Source organism: Pteropus medius, unplaced genomic scaffold, assembly GCF_902729225.1.
Source record: "Pteropus medius unplaced genomic scaffold, Ma_sr-lr_union100, whole genome shotgun sequence".
Classification (NCBI taxonomy): domain Eukaryota; kingdom Metazoa; phylum Chordata; class Mammalia; order Chiroptera; family Pteropodidae; genus Pteropus; species Pteropus medius.
The window spans coordinates 33,968,621-33,989,894 of NW_024344378.1; the positions used below are offsets into that span (position 1 = coordinate 33,968,621).

At 30.9% G+C, this 21,274-nt stretch overlaps 1 pseudogene; it reads right to left on the bottom strand.

Annotated features, from left to right (window-relative positions):
* Positions 1-18,246: 18,246 nt before the first annotated feature.
* On the bottom strand, positions 18,247-18,364 carry LOC120610123 (uncharacterized; annotated as a pseudogene).
* Between the last annotated feature and the right edge of the window lie 2,910 nt (positions 18,365-21,274).

A 21,274-nucleotide genomic window follows, 5' to 3' on the forward strand; every position in this document is an offset into this window, starting at 1 on the left:
CAATTTAACCACATTCGGGAACACTGTCAATCACTATACACTATTTAGTAACCTCAACAAATATTTTAAGTTATTAAGCCACTATTATATGCTGATTACTGTGCCTGATATTGGAATTAGAAAAGTAACCAAGACAGACTTGTTTTATGCAATCATAGAACTAAAAGAAGATCAAGGATGACTGAAAATATTAAAATAATTACATGTATGAAGTTTATTTACCTGATAGTATAGGAGAAGCATTGAGTACTCAAATTCCAAACCTCTTTTGATTTTCACAGGGTTTAATGAATCACAGATCTACTGTATCCATGTTTTGCATTCCTTGGTGGGTCATTAGCAAGACTTATATTTATTAAAATTAAATACAACAAAAACAAACTGCATCTATTTGTTGAGAATTTCTAATTTATCATCATGCTTCTCTCCATATATAAGCTTTGTTTCTATCTTACACACACGAAGCCTCTACCAATGCTATTTAAAGTCATACTCATAATTTGTCTAAGGCCAAGTTGCAAATCAGTAGGAAGATGATTTTTTAATCCCCATCTGCCCCCCAATTATATTAGCTGAAAATAAAAATGAAACGTGCCTTCCTATAGAGATTTTATTTGATGTGGTATTATATTCAATATCTTTTAAATCAAATTATGAAAAAAAAAGAAAAAACAATATAATACCTACTTAACAACAAACTGAAATAACCATAAACTTAATGCTTATAATAGTGTAACTCTCAAAAAATCAAAGCATATTTTAACGTGAGGGATACATTTTGAGGATTTTTTTTTTAATAGCAAGAAATGAAAGATGGAGAGAAAAATGTGAAAGATCCATACATCGTTCAATTGGGCTTTCATAAATTCTAAAATACACCAATGTTAAGGGGACTTCTGTAAAAAGAAAGGAGGAAAAAACCACAAATATGAATAATAAAATGACAATAACTATGTACCTATCAATAACCATTTTAAATGTGAATAGATTAAATGTTTCAATCAAAAGACAGAGAGTATCTGAATGGATAAGAAAACAAGATCCATACATATGCTGTCTATAAGAGACCCACCTCAGATCAAATGACACACACAGACTAAAGGTAAAGAGATGGAAAAAGATATTTCAATGCAAATGGAAATGAAAAAAAAAAAAAGCTGGGGTAGAAATAATTATATTAAATGAAATAAACTTTTAAAAAAAGGCTATAATAAGAGACAAAGGGGGCATTACAAAATGATAAAATTCTATACGAGAGGACATAACCCCAGTAAACATTTACACACCCAACATAGGAGTACCTACATACATAAAGCAATTACTACTAACATAAAGGGAGAGACTGACAGCAATATACTCATAGTAGGAGACTTTAACACCCCATTGACACCAATGGACAGATCCTCCAGATAGAAAATTAATAAGGAAATAGCAGCCTTAAATGATACACTAGACTCATGGATTTAATTGATATTTTCAGAGTATTTCACCCCAAAGCAGCAGAACATTCTTCTCAAGTCCACGTGGAACATGTTAGGCTGCAGTACAAGTCTCCATAAATGTGAGAAGACTGAAATCATAGCAAGTGTCTACTTTAACAACAATGGTATAAAATTAGAAATCAATTACAAGAAAAAAACTGAAAAATATACAAACACATGGAGGCTAAACAACGTGCTACTAAACAGTGAATGGGTTAGCAATGAGGTCAAGGAAGAAATCAAAAGATACCTAGAGACAAAAGAAAATGAAAACGCAATGACTCAAATTCTATGGGACATAGTGAAAGCAGTCTTAAGAGAGAAATTCATAGCAATACAGACCTACTAAGAAAAAAGAAAAATACCAAATAAACAATCTAATCTTACACTTGAAAGAACTAGAAAAAGAATAGCAAACAAAATTCAGAGTGAGTAGAAGGAAGGAAATAATAAAGATCAGAGCTAAAATAAATGAAATAGAGTCTAGAGAAAAACAATATAAAAAAATCAATGAAACCAAGAGCTGGTTCTTTGAAAGGATAAGCGAAATTGATAAACTATTAACCAGACTCATCAAGAAAATAAGAGAGAGGACCCAAATAAATAAAATCAGAAATGAAAGAGGAGAAGAAACTACGGACTCCACAGAAATACAAAGCATCATAAGAAAATACTATGAGCAATGATGTATCAACAAATTGGACAATCTGGAAGAAACAGATACATTCCTTGAAACACAATCTCCCAAGACTGAGTCAAGAAGAAACAGAAAATCTGGACTGATCAATCACTACCAACAAAATCGAATCAGTAATCAAAAAACTTCCAAAGTATACCACGGAGACATATATTATTATATTAAATTCCTTTGTTTTCAGAAAAACAGTATGTTCATAGCCTTGAGAATCTGCCTATCTGGCATAAGGTGACCAAATCATTACACCCCCTTAGGACAGTGGCAGAGATTAAAATTACTAATTCTGAAATTACTAAAATTACTAATTCCTACATGTGTATATACTTTTATCTTAACATAATAATTTATTATTAAAAACTAATTCATTTTTCCTTAAGAATTTAAAAATATCTTAATAACCAGCAAAATCTAATTACTTAACTTCGGAAAGGCCGTAAAATTGACAGACTGTGTTGCACTCGTGCTGTATTACAATGGTTTTCATTTTTGTCCAATGTTAGAACAATAAAAACATATTTATAAATTCCTTGGAATGACCTACATATAATATCAAATTAAAACATTAACAGGTTGCTACTTCTAAACAAGAAGAGGTAACATAGACTACATTTGGCCTTCTATCTTAAATAATGACAAAATTAACAAAATATATAAAAGAGCTCTGTGTATGTACCAGTTTATAACAAGGCATTTCATGACTGCAGCACAGGAAAGAGATGTAGAGACCAGGAGAATTCATGAGTTGGGAAGCCAGATATAAGAACTTAGGGAGGCCAAGAAAATAAAAATTTTGTGGGCAGAGTCTCAAAAACGAAGTAGTTGAAAAAAGAATAGTGAAAATCTTCAAAATGATAATTCTCAGTCTTGATCTGCATATGATCTCTAACCAGGATGAAATCATGTTTAAAGATTATAAATGAAATGTTGCGAATCATTCTATTATGAAATCTTTGTAATTATGTTTGAACCAAATGCAATAAAATAAAATTTATTGACCAACCAAGAAAAGTGAATAATGTTGTTGGCAAAATGGATTTTCTTACCATAATTTTAGGTTAAAAATTAATATAAAAACCAAGTAAAACAAGCTCACAGTATTTCTTTGCAGACCTGAAAATGCCTTATTCCAAAACAAAAAATACTAACAGCTTTTTATAAAAATATTTCATTTCTATTTTGCATAATAGCAAAAATAGACCCTCATATTAATGACATTGCATGACATATTTTTTCTGACAGTTTTTTTTCTATTTTTAGGTCTTAAAATCATAAAATTAACTCGCATGAGAAGGAGGTGATACGCTGAATATATAAGAAGTTTGCTATATTCTTTAGCAAGAATATATAAGAAGTTTATAAAAACAAAAACATGTTGTTTAAATTAACTACTGTCATGTGTTTGTCATGGCCATTAACCAAATTCCATGAGATTTGATATCTGGGTGGGAGAAGGGAGCTAACACATTAAGGCAATGCCTAGAGGTACAGTGCTGTGCATCCTGATTTAATATATTTTGTGTCTGTGGCTATTTTTCTCCAAGTAATTAAAACATAAAAGAATAGAAATGGAACTTAAAAACTAAGAGGAGTGGGATGTTTCTCCAAAAGACATACATGCCTTCTGGTTTGTACTAGAAACTTATCAGATTACTGCTCAGAATGATAGAAATCCATCTCTCCAGCTCTGAAATCCTGAAAATAAGAGTTCGATTTAAAATGTATTTAGAAGCTATGAAGGAAATGTTTGGAGAAGAAGAAAAGGGGGAGGGGAGAGAGAAGGGAAGAGGGAGAGAGGGAGAAAGAGAAGCAGCAGCTCAAAGGACAAATGACAAATTGGAAAGAAATGCTTGCAACTTAAAGTACAAACGAAAAACTGAAGTATATATAGGTCTGATAACTACAATGGCCTTAGAAATGTCAATCCCTTAAAAATAGAGATGGAGAACAGAAACAGGTTTTCGCAGAAAAATAAGTATTATATAAGTATTAAATAATAAGATATTCAATCCTATCGATTAAGAGAAATATAAAAACTATGCTGAAATATTATTTTCACCTCTCAGAACGTCAAAAAGGTCTGCAATTTCATATGCATTTTTTCTTTGAGAGGAACATGAGAAACTTGCATTATTACTTACAGCAAGAAGTAGTACAAATGAAACCTGGGCAGGGAATTCTGGAATTATTGATCAATTTTAAATATGCGTTGATTTTTTTCAGCCAACATCTCCTCTCCTGGACTTTGTTCTACAAACATCCTTTCACATCTGTACATCTATAGGTGTAGATGTGCAAATGACATTTGTATGAACATTAACTTTGGAATTGTTTATAATGGTAAAAAAGAAAAAATGAAACCTAGAAATAATCCAAGTGACTAGCAATAGGGGACTAGCTAAATAATTCACACAATAGAATAGTGTGTATCTGAGTAAGGAAGGATCAAGGAACAAGATTCTCTTGATGTGGTCATATGGAAAGATCTTCAAAGCTAAGTTTAAGTGAAAAAGAAAAACTCAAGGTGCAAAACTGCATACTTCTTTCTGATCTGTTTAAGATTGAAGTAAAAAAACAATATATATATTAATATTTGTTTCCATTTGCATAAATAAATCTTATAAGTTAAAGTATAAAACAACAGTATAGAGGGTGAGGAGGAATGATGTGAATGGGGACATGGTGGAAGCAAATGCTATCAGTATAGATCTTCTAATATAATTTTAGAATATGCAAATATAGTATTATTTAAAGCATTTTAACACTTATGCCACCTTGCAGGACTATCTCTGGGAACATAAAGGCTTATGTCACATTTATCTATTACCTATTGTACATGATCAAGATCTCTGTAGCACTCAAATCAAAGCACCAATACATTATATTAGTGTTTCATCATTGCAGATGTACAGATAAAAATAAATTGTCACTTTCAGACCTCTTTGATCCCCTAATTTATGTAAACAATTGTTAAGAAGTCATGAGGGAGCTAAAATATTGTTTTATTTCTCTTCTTCTCATTATAGAATTAAATCTCTTTTGTAATGAGAAACATAATTAGTTATATAGTTTGTGTTAAAATTACAATCAGGTTTTGCTTCTCCATTTTCTCAACATTTAGAGAGTCAAAGCTATAGTTTCTTGTTAGGGTAAACAAACAAACAAACAAAAAACTATATTTTGGTGAATTTCCTAACATGAATGATATACAGTATCATCACAAGGGTATAAGAGGAATTGCACTGTGGTTAAACTCACCTCAAGATGGACATAAAAATAAGAGAGCACTTTGAGATTTAATCAATTAAGTCCCTATGTTGGAGATGTCTGCCAGAACAGACTTTAATGTGCATATGGATGTTATGTGAAGAGCAAATAACTCTGCAGTGAGGGCTTGGAAATTAGAATGGTCTGAGAAAGATATTCTTTCATACATAAAGTCATCAGCTGTGGCTGGAAACTGCTAAGTGCACAGAACAACTACAAAAAAAAAAAAAAAGCCAATAATGCAGGGCTAAAAAAAAAAAAAAAGCCAATAATGCAGGGCTCTGCCACCAAATAACTTGCAAAAAGAAAGGAAGAGAAAAAAGGTAGGAACACTGTCACAGACACAAATATTTTTGACAGACAGTGTGTGACAGAGTTAATGTAGGAACACCAGTAAGAGGCTATAACAGCCTGGAATCTTCCTTACAAAAGGATACCAGAGCTGAGGTTTAGCCAAGGAGGCAAGTTCACAGCAGAGGTTCACAGTGGTTGGTGAGGCAGTACATTTGCTGTCAGCAGGAGCTGCAGCAGCAGCCAAAAAATAAGAAAAAGGTATTAATTATTTCATAATAGAATAAAGTATGAGATATATTTCTACCTCATAGGTTTAGTATGGTAATTGAATTAAACGAGTTTATCTCTGTAAAACATTTACACATATCACGCACTACACAAGCATTAAATAAATTTGCAAAGACCATAGTATCAAAAAAATAAAACCCTGTAAGCTACAATTTATGTAGAAATAAGAGTTTTAGTACAAAATAGGGAATGGTTGGTATCTAAAGTAAACTAATCCTACTTACTGTCATATTCCTGTTCTGTTCTGAACTACATTTACATAAAGAAAAATAGTAATATCTTTTATCCTGTCAGTGAAAACTATATTTTCTATGGAAAATTGTTGCAGAGAAACTTTCTCCCTCAACATTTCTTATATGTGAATGTAGAATCTGGAAAAAAATCTACGCTGTCAAATATTTTCCCAACATAGCTTCTTTTTCTTTTCATTATATATGTCTTCTTTGTATAACATTTTCCATTGCAACTAACTTATTTCAAGAAGTACAGTCCTTAAGGTAGTGCAAGATGATTTGTGATTCCTTATCATTATAACCGTTCAGACTGTTGGTCATCTATTTTAATTAGATATGTGAAATATAGCATTGGAGATTTTAATTGATATAACCATAATGCCACATCTTCAAATCTGAGGCTATTAGTTTTATGGTCTAGTGGGTATTTCAATTGTAAAGGATAGTTTTACTGGTATATCAGATGATTGTGACATTACTTCACAGTCTTACATAAAATAAGATTGTTGATGTGCAATAAAATTACTATATTCGTTGCTTTGATGACCATTTCTCTCACTCCTTTCAATTGTTTCACTCAGCTGTAGATCAGAAATGGAAGTAGCCTATTTCCTTAGCAACAGTATGTTCTTGAATTATCTGAATATTCTTTTCCACTTAACATAAATGCTCATCTTTATAGGAGATAGAATTTGATAAACTATGAAAGCTAAAATTTTTAATGTCTAAGAATAATATCTAGTTGAACCACCATTGCCTCACATTAAATAGTTAACCTGTCTTCGTTTCTTCTGTTTGCAAATCGTGACTAACACATTAAATATCAAAATTTGTTGCAATACCCAAATCTATAATTATATGAAGTCCTTAATTTTAAATATTTTAAAGTATGACTTTCTAATAGTCTTAATGCCTGGTTAAACATATTAAATATGTTATACTCATTTATGATTTATAAGTAGTACATATTTATAAATCATTCCTATGGAACAGTTTCCAAGCTAAGTACTTTACAGATAATGCCGCTTAATTCAAACAATCATCTATGCAATTAGCACTATTATTACGGAAAAAAATAGGTATGTCTTGTTGAGGTTTACAAAGATATCAAGTAGTTTGCTCTTTTGTATATTAAACAAGTCAATTGAATTCTAGAAAATACTTTTAAACAATATACCATATACTGACTACTTAGGCTACATTAATAAAAAGAAATAATTATGTATTTGGTATATGTGTGATTGTCATCTTCTGCATTATATAATAGGGGCATCCATATACATAAATAGATACATAAGATAGTCCATTATATATAAAAATGATATTAATACACCACCATGTATATTGAGTAACTTTTTCCCATAGAAGCAATAGAGTTACATTAACTATTCACATCCCTTTTGCCTAGTCTCACCTTTGATGATATTAAATAATATTGGATTCTGGAACAGTTATGGTCTCCTAATCACAGTCTGAGGTTTTCAAATTTATCTAAGATGATATGATAAAGTGAAAGATGTATAACTATGCCTAAAGAAATGTAAGATATAAAACATTTGGGAGGGGATTTTGAAAAGAGAAAATAAAAAAAACTTTGTACTTTATTGATCTAAATTAATATTCCACACATTTTTAGAATTTACCATAAGTAAAATATGAGTCTGTTTTAGGTCATCTATGATTTAAGAGTCCTTTTCTCTTTGTTTCCCAATGTCAGAATCTCTGTCTATCTCCCACCCACTCTTTTCTACCTTATGTGTTGTACTTCTTGTTTCATGTCTTATCTTCACCCTAAAAAGGGATTCAGTCCATATGGAAGGACTCTCATGCTAGAGGCAACTGTCTTTCCATCCTTCTCTTCTAATTCCAACATAATAAGGTCTCTAATTATCTATTACTAGGGCAATTACTTCTCTTCTTTGATACCAAGGAAGTGGTTGTTTCTGCTTTTAAAATAGATATGCATCTGAGCACCTAAGGTAAAAGCATCATGAAATCTCATATATTTTGTATTACATCCAACCTTATATTAAGAATTTTCCTCTGTAGCATAATTTAAAAGTGTAACGTAGACATAGAAATCAATGTCAGAAAAAAAGAAGAAATAATTCTTAGATTTGAAAAATATAATTTCTAGGTTTTATATCTATTGCTAACGCACAATTAAAAAATAATTTTACCAGGTACATTTCTAATTAATTACACTCGGTATGACATTAAAAATCATACATCTTCAAAAGACATTTTAAAAGTGCCTTTTGAATAACAACATGAAAACTCATCTTAGACATACTTTCATCTGTGATAATTAAACATTAAGAATCTGCAGAAAATCTACCTATCATCACCAGAATGCTTCTGGAAGCTGGGTTGTGGTCAGGGTGAAAAGAGAATTTAGCAATTTCATGGTCCGTTCAAATCAACAAACATCTATAGAACATCTGTTACGTAATAGTAATTTTTGTTGGTGTGGAGAGAAACTCAGCAATCAGTAACATATGCCCTAAAGGAGTTCACCACTTAAAAGTGGAGGCAAAAAGTCTTATAATTACCTGTAATAGAAAAGAGATTACTATTAAGGTGCAAGGACAAGAGTAATTATTTCAGATTCAAGTGATTACAGAATAGTCATGGAAATAACACATGAGCTAGATCCTGAAAGCTGGACCAGGTTGGAACAGGTATAGAAATAGAATTCAAATATAAAAAAAATTTAAGTAAAAACTTTAACAGCATGAAACTGCATTTGTACAACTAGAAAAATTGACTGCAAGGTATACAGAATGGATCTAAAAAGCTAATCTGGGATCAGATCTAGAAGTCTAGAATATCTGATTGGGCAGTTTACAATTTAGATTATTTGTGAGTAGTCCTTTTACTTTAATGTGTTTATTTTTATAAATTGTTTTATACATTTTTCCGTGAGACTCACTTTAAAAAAAAAAACAAATAAAAAATTTCCACACAATTTTTTAAAAACTAGTTTTAAAACTTGTTTTAAAAAAATATACTTTCTTCCTTTTTTCCAATTTTTACTAAGTATATCAATGATAAAGTTATATTACTTTTCAGCCCTGATCTGCACATGTATCGATTCCCCTACTCACTAAAATTTATTTGTAACTCCAAAATCAACACTACTCATGGCACTTCCAGGGTCCTTTTTGGACATGTGCAGAGCAGTAAGAAAGTTAAGCCACCCAACCATAAATTCTCAGCTGAGGTCTAATAAGGCGATGCTCTGTCTTCCTGTTTCAGTTCTCATATCATAAACAAGTGTCCTTTCTGTGATCTTGTTAGTCTACATTTTTTGCATTTTGCATTTTTTTTTTTTGTGATTTCGCTACTTAAAATGGTACTAAGTATAGTGCTGATGTGTTACAAGTCCAAGAAAGCTGAGATATGCCTTACAGAGAAAATATTACACCTGCTTTATTAGGCATGAGTTATAGTGATGCTGACTGTGAGTTAACACTAATGAATCAACAATGCATAGTAAATAAGACGTTCTTTAAAGAGAAACATGCATAAAACAACTTATGTGTTGACTGGACAACAAAAATGTTTTGAGCAGGGTCTCTCAGGAAGCTAACCCCATATTTCCTCTGGGAGCAATTGTTCAATTTTGCTAATTCAGTGTTTGTAGCAACTTTAGAGACTATAACGACCACTAATAATAAAAATTGACTGTATCTACATCTAGCTCTATCTATCTATCTATCTATCTGTAGTTTCAGCTATTTTTATAATATGCATTGCATTTTGGAAGAGAGTCGATATTACCTTCTGGTAAAGTGTTCTTCTTATTTATGTAGTCTCTTATATTTAGAGTTTAATTAAACTTTATAATTATATAATATTTCTATTCTAAATTACCACTGTAATGATTTATATTAAAAGATTTCTTGCAATTATAGCACCCTTGCATTCTTATGGTGAAGCACAGCTATAAACACACAGTATATCAGTATTTACATAAATATCAGTCAAAATCATTACTGTCCAACAGGATTAATTTGTCACAAATAAACAAATTCACATAATCAGCACTCAAATGAAGACATGTAATACTGGCAGTATATCCAAAAGCCCCTATTATGCCCCTTCCCATTCAAAAGCACCCATATTTACTGAGAAATTGAGAGAATCGTGCACATGCCAATAGTAAGATGCATGCTTTAAAAAGATCTGAGAGGATGCCACACTTTCACTTTAAGCTGGTCCCTAGGCCCAGAGCAAGCTCGGCTGTGTCGAAGGGGTGCTGCAGCACGGAGACAATCTTCTGAGATTTCAGACAAGTTTGTGTTGGTTTGTTTGTCTTTTAGCTTCTGGCAATTAAGGAAATCTGACAAAATACTAGATAACTTTAGGTAAGAAAACAGAGACCTCAGGAACCATACACAACAAGAAATATAGTCTTAAAAAATAAAGTTTGTGAAATCACTTTAAAAAAATGAACTATTACAGCCTTCAGCAATCAAAACTTTTTTTAAAAAACTCAACAAACTCTTATAAAGGCAGAGAATATGATTTCCCTGTTACCGCATTAAAATATTAAAATATCCAGCTTCCAACAGAAAATCATAACGCATACAAACAGAAAGCATGGCCCATAAATAAATTTGGAAAGGAAAAGTAATACTATCGCTATTCACAAATCGCATGATTCTACATATAGTAATCCCAAAGAATCCACAAGATAACTACTAGATCTAGTAAACAACTAGGGTAGGTCAATGTGCAAAAGTAAGTTGTATTTCTATACAAAAGCAACGAATAATCCAAAAATAAAACTAAAAAAGAAATTCCATTTACAGGCCCCTGTTATCCCCATTTTCATTTTCTACAGTTTGTTACTCATGGTCAACCACAGCCTGAAAACATTAAATGGTATATATTTTGTGAGAGAGAATGTGCAAGCACGAACACACAAGCGCTCATTTCATTTACCTTTTATATTATGGTATATGGGTATAACTGTTCTATTTTATTATTAGTTATTGTCAATAACCTTCCTATTTTAATAAAAAATATATATTTTTATAAATTAAACTTAATCATAGGCATGTATGCGTAGAAAAATAGTATATATAGGGTTTGTTACTATCTGTGGTTTCAGGCATCCACTGGGAGTCTTGGAATACAAATCTTGTATACAAAAATAGCAAAACACTTGGATAAATGTGACTAGAAAAAGACAACCTAGATATATTCAATGTGCACTTATTGCTACCTTAGATTACATAGCAAGGTAAGAGAGCTGCTACCTCATTTGAACAAGCTAAAAATTACAAATGCATTCACACTTATTTAAGCAACCCTTAGTATATTGGGGACATTCTACTGCAAACATATTAATGAAAAAAATTGTAGAGCTTAGCTATCAAAAATGAGTTTTATTCTATTGAATATATTTGAATAAAATTAATAGAACTTAAAACTGAACCACACACAATAAAAATCTTGACATTATAAAATTATAAATATTTTAATGTATTGCTGCTAAGCATACAAAAACATACCTCTACACATACATTTATTAAATGAGATAAAGTTAAATTTTGCTCAATAGACTCCTCAAGTTTGCTTAAATTTTCCAATTTAACATACTAATATTGTTTTCCAGAATTTTCTATCTTTTCAAATGATAGCTTTTTAATCTGTGGTCTTTTAATCTATTCAGATCAGATGTGAGATTCATTGACAATGAAACACCTGTGCTACATAACTTTGTGCTGATTCAACGTGAAAATTCCAGATTGGACACATATACTCATTAAAACTAACGAGAGCTTCACGGTTAATTCCCTATGTGCCAGGATGTATAGTCCTCTCTAGGGTTCAATAGCCCTTAAATTTTTCTCATTTCCTACCTGTTGTGCCAACTGCTAATAACTAGATTATGCCATCTGCTTCTTGCACATACTTAAAGAAAAAAGAAAAAATAGTTTCTCATATAGTGGATTCAACCATAGTATGTACTAGAAATATATATGAGACTATTTTAACATTATTGTCTGGCGCTAATTTTTGCAGTCATTAATATTCACAGAAGACAATTCTTAAAGAACTTTTATTCCTTCTATATAAATTCTTTAAACATTAAAATTCCTATGTCTGAAATATTCTCTGGGAAAAAGGTGAAATATGTGTGATAGATGAGGTACAATGTGATCGATAAAATAACTATATATACTCCTACTGAAAGCAGGAAAATATTTTCCAGGTCAAAATATTCAGTTTGATTTTTATGAAACATTTGTTTTATGGTTAACTTGGTTACAACTTTGTCTTTTCATAATAGAAAAGCTTTATAAAGATTGGAATATCATCCCTTAGGATCATTTTTGCACTTCAGTTGCTTGACACAGGTCAGGTACTGAGAAGGCATTTAATTTTTTTCAACTTTCCTATTTTATCATACTAAAAAAATGATTTTTACATTAAATACATACAATGAAAGATTGATGCTTTTAGATAGCACTTGGTAAGATCAGATATAATCTGTCAGATCAAAGGTCCCCTTTAAATAACAAACATATTTTTGAAAGCAGAGGGTTTCAGAAATGACAGTATTTAAGAGGAGAAAAATTCCAAAGAGGCAAGAAGCTTTTAGAAGAACTCTGTGAATCTACAGCTGACCTGAAATGCATTAATTGCGCCTGGTCACTGGCAGAGACTTAGATTTAGTTCGCCTCACAGTTCATTTAATGGATTGGGAAAATTTAACTGAACTAGAAGTTAAAGAGTTAAGGCAAAGACTCTGAAAAATAAAGTAGCATGCTTGAGAGCTTCAAGGTGTTTAGGGTTAGGAAGCCTCAGTAAAGGTGGACTTCAGAACATCAAATAAGATTTAAAGCCCTAAATGGAGTGGTAAACTGAAACTGGATTTCCAACCATTTTTCTGTCTGGTCACGCAGCAATCTAAATACAGTGGGTATGACGTGCTATCTTATTGTAGTATTTAATTTGTAATTCAATGATGAAAATGATGTTCAACCCATTTTCATGTGTGTATTGTCTATTTGTATATAATGTTATTTCTTATAAAATATCTGTTCAAGTTTTTGCCTGCTGTTAATTTAGCTTTTTCTGTTATAATGTTGTTTTTAGGAGAGAAAAAAAAATCCAACAAAATAAAACAAATACATTACAAAGATTATGAAAGTCATAAATTACGGAACAATATTTCTCATGAATATAGATGAAAAATCTTATGCTGTATGAAGTATAAAAATTGATTCCACTGACATATAAAAGGTATTGAATCATGACCAAGTGGGTTTTATTGTACAAATGGTTTTAGTATTAGAAAATTACACTTTGTGACTCGATGTATTAATAAAAAGAAGAAAACAATTAAATATCATGATAGGATCCAAAAACATATTTGACAAAATTTTTAATTGACAAATTAGGAATAATACATCATTAATACGATAAAAATTATTTATAAACATCTATAGAAAACCCGAGATAGTTTGTTAAATAATGAAGAAATTCTTTCAGAGGACAGGAACAAATAAGACTGCCTATCATAATTTCAAAGAAAATTTTAAAAAATTAAAGTGAATACTATTTATAATAGCATTAAGACTATCACATATTAGGAACAATTCTAACAAAGATGACCTTTATACATAAAATGTAAAAAAAACATGTAAATAAACCTTTGAAAGAACAAAATAAAAGAGGCAGATACTACGATCTATAACAGGGATATTATATTCCTCTCCCAAATTACTTATAAATTTTGAGAAATCCAAAAAAATGTCTGCAGTGCATGATTGTGCATGTATATGAACATAAAAGTTGTTTCTAAAATTTATGTGAAAAAACAAAGGGTTTATAATGGTGTAGGAAAGAACTAAACAGAAAAGAAGAAAAACCTTAATAACTCATACTCTCAGGTATCAAACTGAATTTTAAAGCTACATTATTAACATTACTTAATTATGTTATTGATGTAGAGATAGTAAAATTAGATCAATGAAACTACATCACAATTCATAATTGGACCACATACATTGTCCCTTGATTTATGACAAAAATGACACTTTGTTGCAATGGAAACTATTACCATAGTAATAAATGTTCTTGAATTAACTAGATATCAATAAGAATAAATATATAAGTTCTCATCTTCATTAACCATCAGAAAAATGCAAAATAAAGGTGCAAAATACCATTGCATGCGAAACAGAATGGCTAAAGTAATCAGTAAATATTTTTGACAACAATGTGAAGCATCTGAAAAACAACTTTTTAAACAAAAAGTTAAACTGATAAAGCCAATTTGGAAAACTGCCAGTCACTACAGTGGTGAACATATTCACAGTCTCTGATGCAACCATGTCACTCCTAGGTATATGTTCTATGTTTACCTTTGTTTAAAATGTCCATGCCTGTGTAATATGAATGTTCATATTACTACCATTTATAAATCTTCATCTGTACACTTCATATATCCCTATTAATAGGAGAATGAATCAATGTATTTGGTTTGCTCACAAAGTGAATTATTATAAAGCAATGAAAATGAATGGTAACTTTCAGCAATAATGTAGAAGCATGTCACAAGCAAAATGTTAGTGAAATAAATTAGACACAAAAGAGTACATAGTATAACATGTTAATCATATGAAGTTTTAGAATAGACAAAAAAGATAAATGCTATTAAATACCATGAAAGTATTTACTTTTATGGAGATCGTGACAAAACGGTGACAGGAGTAAGGTTTCTGTGATTTCCATCCAGTATGATATTATACAGTTATCTTATTAACATTTAATCTAAGAATTCATATGGTTTGATTTAGGCCTACCATTATATTACGCGTTTTCTCTTTCTAGCCTCCTTTCATTCCATTCTTTCTCTTGCCAATCTTCTTCATAAGACATGAGTATATTTAGAATTCTATTTTTATTTGCCATTCATTTTTTTACCCATAAAATACTGCATCATTTTTTAAAATGGTGGATACATATAATTATACATTTATCCAAACCTACAGAATATATAAAACCAAGAGTAAACTCTAATGTATGTTATGAACTTTGGACGACAACAATGTGTCAATCTACTTTCATCAATTAACAAATATGCTGCTCCAGTGGGGGATGTAGATAATGGGGGAAATTCTGCATGTGTAGGGTCAAAGGATACCTGGAACTCGCTATGCCTTCCTCTTAATTTTGCTGTGAACCTAAAATTGTCCTAACAATAAAGTCTCCCTCTATTAAAAACAAAAATTGTTAGACAACCTTTAGCCTGGGTTGTAACTAAGATTCCCAAATACCCAAATATCAGTATGCAAAACACTGCAATTATGTAAAATGTTAATAAAATATTAACTAATATGAGTTAGGTATTATCAGGTATAATATCTTCTACTAAGCCTAATTTATATAAATTGTTATTTTATTATCCAAGAAACCCACTGAAATTGCTAAATATTATCATTCTCATGTAATATATTTAAACAATAACAACAATAAAACAGGGCCCCAGAACAGTTAATTTTCTCAATTCGACCCACAGAACTAGTCAATTATAAAACTGGATTTAATATAAGTAGTACGCTTTGACGATGTTTTCTTACTTAAATAATTAATTAAACTATTAAAAATAATTCTATTTACAAATCAATATATTAGGCCATTCATAATTTACTTTGTTGGTCATAAAAACATTGTTTCGATCGTCTTAAGGCTGAATATTTTTTTGGAGGGATGGGGGTTAGGGAGCGGGAACTGTATGTGTTTCAAACTCAGTTACTTGAAAAAGTTGAGACTCTTGGTCATATACTTGTGCATCAGGTAGAGAATAATTACACAAATTTTTCTTAGTTAAAAATAATCTCACAACCAATAGTATGAAGATCATTTGTTTTGAAGATGAAAAGTAAATCCAAAACAAAATGATTTCATTTAATTTGTTATGGTTAATAATAAAGTATACTTCTTACCCATATGATCAATTTATAAGATGACAATGTCTTTTTGTCTTTAAAGTATTCCATACTGCAATCAATCTGCAACTCATCTTTTGTAGATTCACTTGACTGCACACCTAAACTTTCTACACTGAAGATGTTAATATAATTTCTGATACAGAAATATTTAAACACATTAAATAGTACATAAATTTTAAATTGTGGCTTGCACTGAAGTGAATCATCCATGACTCTAAATTTAAAAATTAAAAAAATTCTTTGTATAATTTAAATCAGCATTTGAATATTGGTGTTAAGTAATCCTTCAATCTTTTCTATAAAAATTACTTAATGCAACCTTTCCTTTTTAAAAGCATCTTTTTTAGAGCTTTATTATTATTTAAAATTAGGTTTTTCTCCATAATTTATATTTTAATTTTTGTTGTTCATTTTCAAAATATGAGAAACAAGAAAAATACTTTTGAGGCACACAGCCAGTATATAATTTGTAAAAATAGACTTTAATGTTTAGGATACTAAAGAAAACTATTTCCAGTGTCTGAAATTTTTCATTTAAATCTCTTTACTAAAAATTCAATTCGATTTTTTTTTTTAATTTGCAAGAGAAGTCAACGCGTAAGAAAAGGTGATGAATGTTAAATAAATGTTTTTAAAAATCTGTAACTATGTGGTGATGGATGTTAACTAGATTTATAGTGATCACTTTACAATACACACACTGGATCATTATTTTGTACACCTGAAACTAATATAATGTTATGTCAATTATATCACAATAAAAATTTAATCTATTTTTATTGTGATATAATTTTAAATGGCATTTAAGTATTAATAAACCAGAGTTTTAAACTTTTCATGTGAAAATTGCTGAAATTAATTATCATTTTTCCTTTTTAGGAAACTTTACTCTTAATCTCTGCCTTTTTTCCATTTCTCCCATTTGCTATCACTTAATTAACCCACAGTCTTCTTTGCTTGCCACCTTTACCTAACCTGTTTTTGGGAGTAAAGGAAGCTATATTCAAGGTATTATCTTTTTAAAGATTCAATGAAAGATGTTTTGAAACTCCTTTGTTACAAGATTTAGTAACAATCTGGTGGTAATTGCTAGCAGATTAGCAAAGTAAGGAGTAGGCCTGTGGCTAAATGCATAACCAAGTAACTGAATCCCACTCACTGTCTCGGTGGTTACTTTGGTCTGTCTCTAAGCTGTCAACTTTGTAACTCTGAACTATTTAAGGAGTTAGAGTGTAAAAGGGAAAGTAGATTGTTAACTCTTATTTATAAAATGCTTTTCAATAAGAAAAATGTTACCATCCGCATCACTAATCAATACCTTTTGAACATGAACTGCCTTGATAATGGGCGAATAATTTGGAAGGTCCTACCTGCCACAAGATGTATAGCTAGACTAAAGAAACAAGAACTATCATTTCAAACCTGTTCAACAAACTTCTAAAGCAGGCCTATTCAGCATGCTATAAAACTCTTCCAAATTCTAAGGTGCACAAGAAACTACTGTAAATTTGTTGCTTAATGTTTATTATAGCTAGCATGTAACAAACTAACTAGCATATTAATTTTAGAAAATAGTTTCATAGAATGTTAGAATGAATGGAAAGGTACCATTTGTGAGATTCAGAAGTAAAATAAACTTCCCAAATCTTCTGTTGGCTCATTCAGGTAGCTTTTTACTAACTCATTGCCTTCAGAGAAACCATAGAAAAGACCAGCAGCCAATGAAACATGGCCTTTTTAAAAAAAAAAAATTGAACTATATACTTTATTTTTATTTTATTTATTTTTATTTTTAAATAAGAGTTGACATTCAATATTATTTTATATTATTCTCAGTTGTATAGTGTAGTGATAGACATTTATATAATGCTGTACTTCACATCCCTATGTCCATAGTTTATAGTTTATATTTTTACAATTTTTATTTTTTTTATTTTTAGGCAGGGAAACCCTTGGTTGACTTCACAGATTGCAAGGACCTTGTCAGTTTACAATCCCTTATTTTTTATCTATTATGCCTACAGCACCTGGTCTTCCTAGGTGGTCTCTCATCCAAGTACTAACCAGGCCTGACCTTGCTAGCTTCTGAGATCAGACAGGATCAGGCTTGTTCAGGGGAACATGGCTGTAGACCGTAGTTTACAGTTTAGATTACAGTTTTAAATTCCTTCCAGTTTCAATGATAATACAAAAGTATGAAGTGATTCTTTTTCTGTATATGGCTAATATATAACTGTTACTTCAGAAAACAGGTTTAAAACATCAGTGTTCCTTTGTTTCTTCAGCATTACACTGAGTTTAAAATAGTTTTAAGTGTTTATTTGATTGTTTTAAATGAACTCTTTTAGTGCAAAAGAAACTAGACAAAACTAGCACATATCACAATGCTAAACCTAAAGCTGATTATAATCTGGCATTATAATTTGTGATGTCTGAATCTGTTTACCAAATTTAACCACACTGAACAAGACTCTCTGGCTTTTGCATATAGAATACTTGTATCACTTATTAAGCTTGTTGTATTGAGCTTCAGAGAAAAAATTTAAACCCATCACTGAAGCTTCATGTTGGTAATGCTGGAGTACAATACTTTTTTGCATTCGGTTGAGGTCACATTCAGTGCAACATAATGACACTTCCTACTGGCCTGAAAGCCAGATTGATATTTGCCTGCTGAACAAACTGGGTCCAAGGTACAGAATGAAACAAAACTAACATTATTGAATACTAGCTTTGAAAAAGGAAGCTTCTTTTAAATTAAAGCTTCTTTTTTAATTGGGAAGGATTTGTTGAAGAATAGAATAATTTGAGTTTGTGAAGACCCTAAGCAGAGGCAGAAAACATATAAAGTATTGAAAAAAATGATATCATATTCATGATTTTTCAACATCCAGGTTTTACCTGATTTTCTCAACCAGTTTTTAAAATTGACAACCCTAACAATTCATTAAAATACAACACTGGAGGAGCATGCCAGATGTCAATATTCAAAAGTTCAACATTTTTAATTCTAGCCTAAAGGTACTTTTAAAATAAACTATTATTATTTTAGTGGAAAAAAAATACAAGTTTTTCAAGAAAGACACAAGTGCACTTCCACATTTTTTTGCACATAGAAACTGTCCTCTAACTGAAAGTAACTATTTGCTTAGGCAGAATATGGGATAAAATTTGGATACTACAGTAATAGTTGTATGCTGAACTTAAGGAGTTAGAATGACAATTTAAACAAAGGTCAGGAAAGGAAATGTTACAGAGCTACACAGTAACACTTTTTATAGTTTCTATGAAAATTGCTGATGAGAGAAAATTTAAAATCAGGTAGCAGCAACAGCAATAGGACTATGGCAATCATGGCACACATGCTATCCAGAGGTAGTTGAAAAAAAGTGAAAGCTGGCTATGCACAGGAGCTTTATGGAAACCAAATTGTGGGAGTAGGAGGTATTCAGGATTAAATACATTCAAGTTATTGAATTCTTTCTTTTTTCTATGATTTTTAAAATAAAAATTCTGAATATACAGAAGATACAAAGTGGTTTTCATAGTAGTTAATATTTATTGATTGCTATATGCCATGAACATTTCAAAAATCTTAGTTTAATTTTTATAACAGCTCTATGAAATTAATATTACAGTTATCTCTATTTTAAATGTAAATATTCTTTGGAAAAAAATTGGTTAAGAGCATTTGCTTAATGGTTTAGATTTTCTGTATAACAAAACTAGAATTTGAACCCATGATTATTGATTTCAGAGCCAGTACTTTTAAAAACTAGGCTATAAAGCACCTCCAGGAAGATCAAGTAGACATACTATTCCCTATTCCTCCCACTAAATATAACAAACAATGCTGGAGATTAATTACTAAAAAATATATAAAAGAAGGCTTTCTAAAAGGTGTGGAGAAGTTATACTGTCTAGGGACCTCAAGACCCAAGAAAGAGCATTTTTTTTTACACAAATATTTTAGAATTGAAACTGAATAACCCAGTAACCCAGAAGTGTCACTGGGCACAGAGAGAAAAAGGCCCATCAAAGGACTAGAGAGAGGAGCAGCCTAGCAATATAGTAAACATTTAGAAAATATTTGCTCTAATCCAGACAAATATTACAGAAGAACAGGCTCCACTCTGACCTACACCAACAAATTCTAACTAGAGATCCTACGTTTCTACCCTCACCAAGATATAACAAGGTTTCCATCATACAAGCTAAGGTGATGTTAGAGATAGGCAGGGAGCTGGAAAAAGCACTGCCACCAGCGGGTAACAAGCCCACTACCCTGCAGTAATCAGCTGAGGCCTGAGGGCAGCCAGAACTTCCACTTCCACCTAGAACAAATGAGAACTCTTTAGTGTCTATGGAGGCTGAATAGGAAAAAATGTACTTCCGTACCCTCTAAAGTAAAGAAGTGGGGCCCCTTCCTTCCTGCACCAGAGCAGTGTCAGAGGAAGGCAGCTAAAACAGAAGGTTTAAATAAGATTCAGAGGCTCATAACCTGATATTCAAAATATAAAAGTTTCAATTAAAAATCACAGGTCAGCAAAAATTAGGAAGATCTTAAACTGAATAAAAAAGGACAATTATGGATGCCAATTATGAGATGACAAAGTTGTTAAAATTATCTGACAAAGATTTTAGTCATCAGAAGATTGCTAAAAAAGCAATTATAAAGGCAACTGAAAACAAATAAAAAAAAATAGGCCATCTCAGCAAAGAAAGAGAAGTTAAAAGAAGAACCAAATACAAAAATAGTAACTGAAATAACAATTCAGTGAATGAATTTAATAGGAGAATGAAGAGGGCAGAGGAATGCGTCATTTAACTGAAGACAGAACAATAGAAATTACTCAAACAGGGAGAAAATAGTGGGAAAAAATGAACAGACTATAATAAACTATCAAACATCAGAGTTTTAGGAGAGGTGGAATGAGGAGGGCCTGAAATATACTCACAGAAATTATGGCTAAAATTTTCCAAATTTGGCAAAAGACATACATGTACAGACTAAAAAGATGAGTGAGCCTAAAATAGGATATA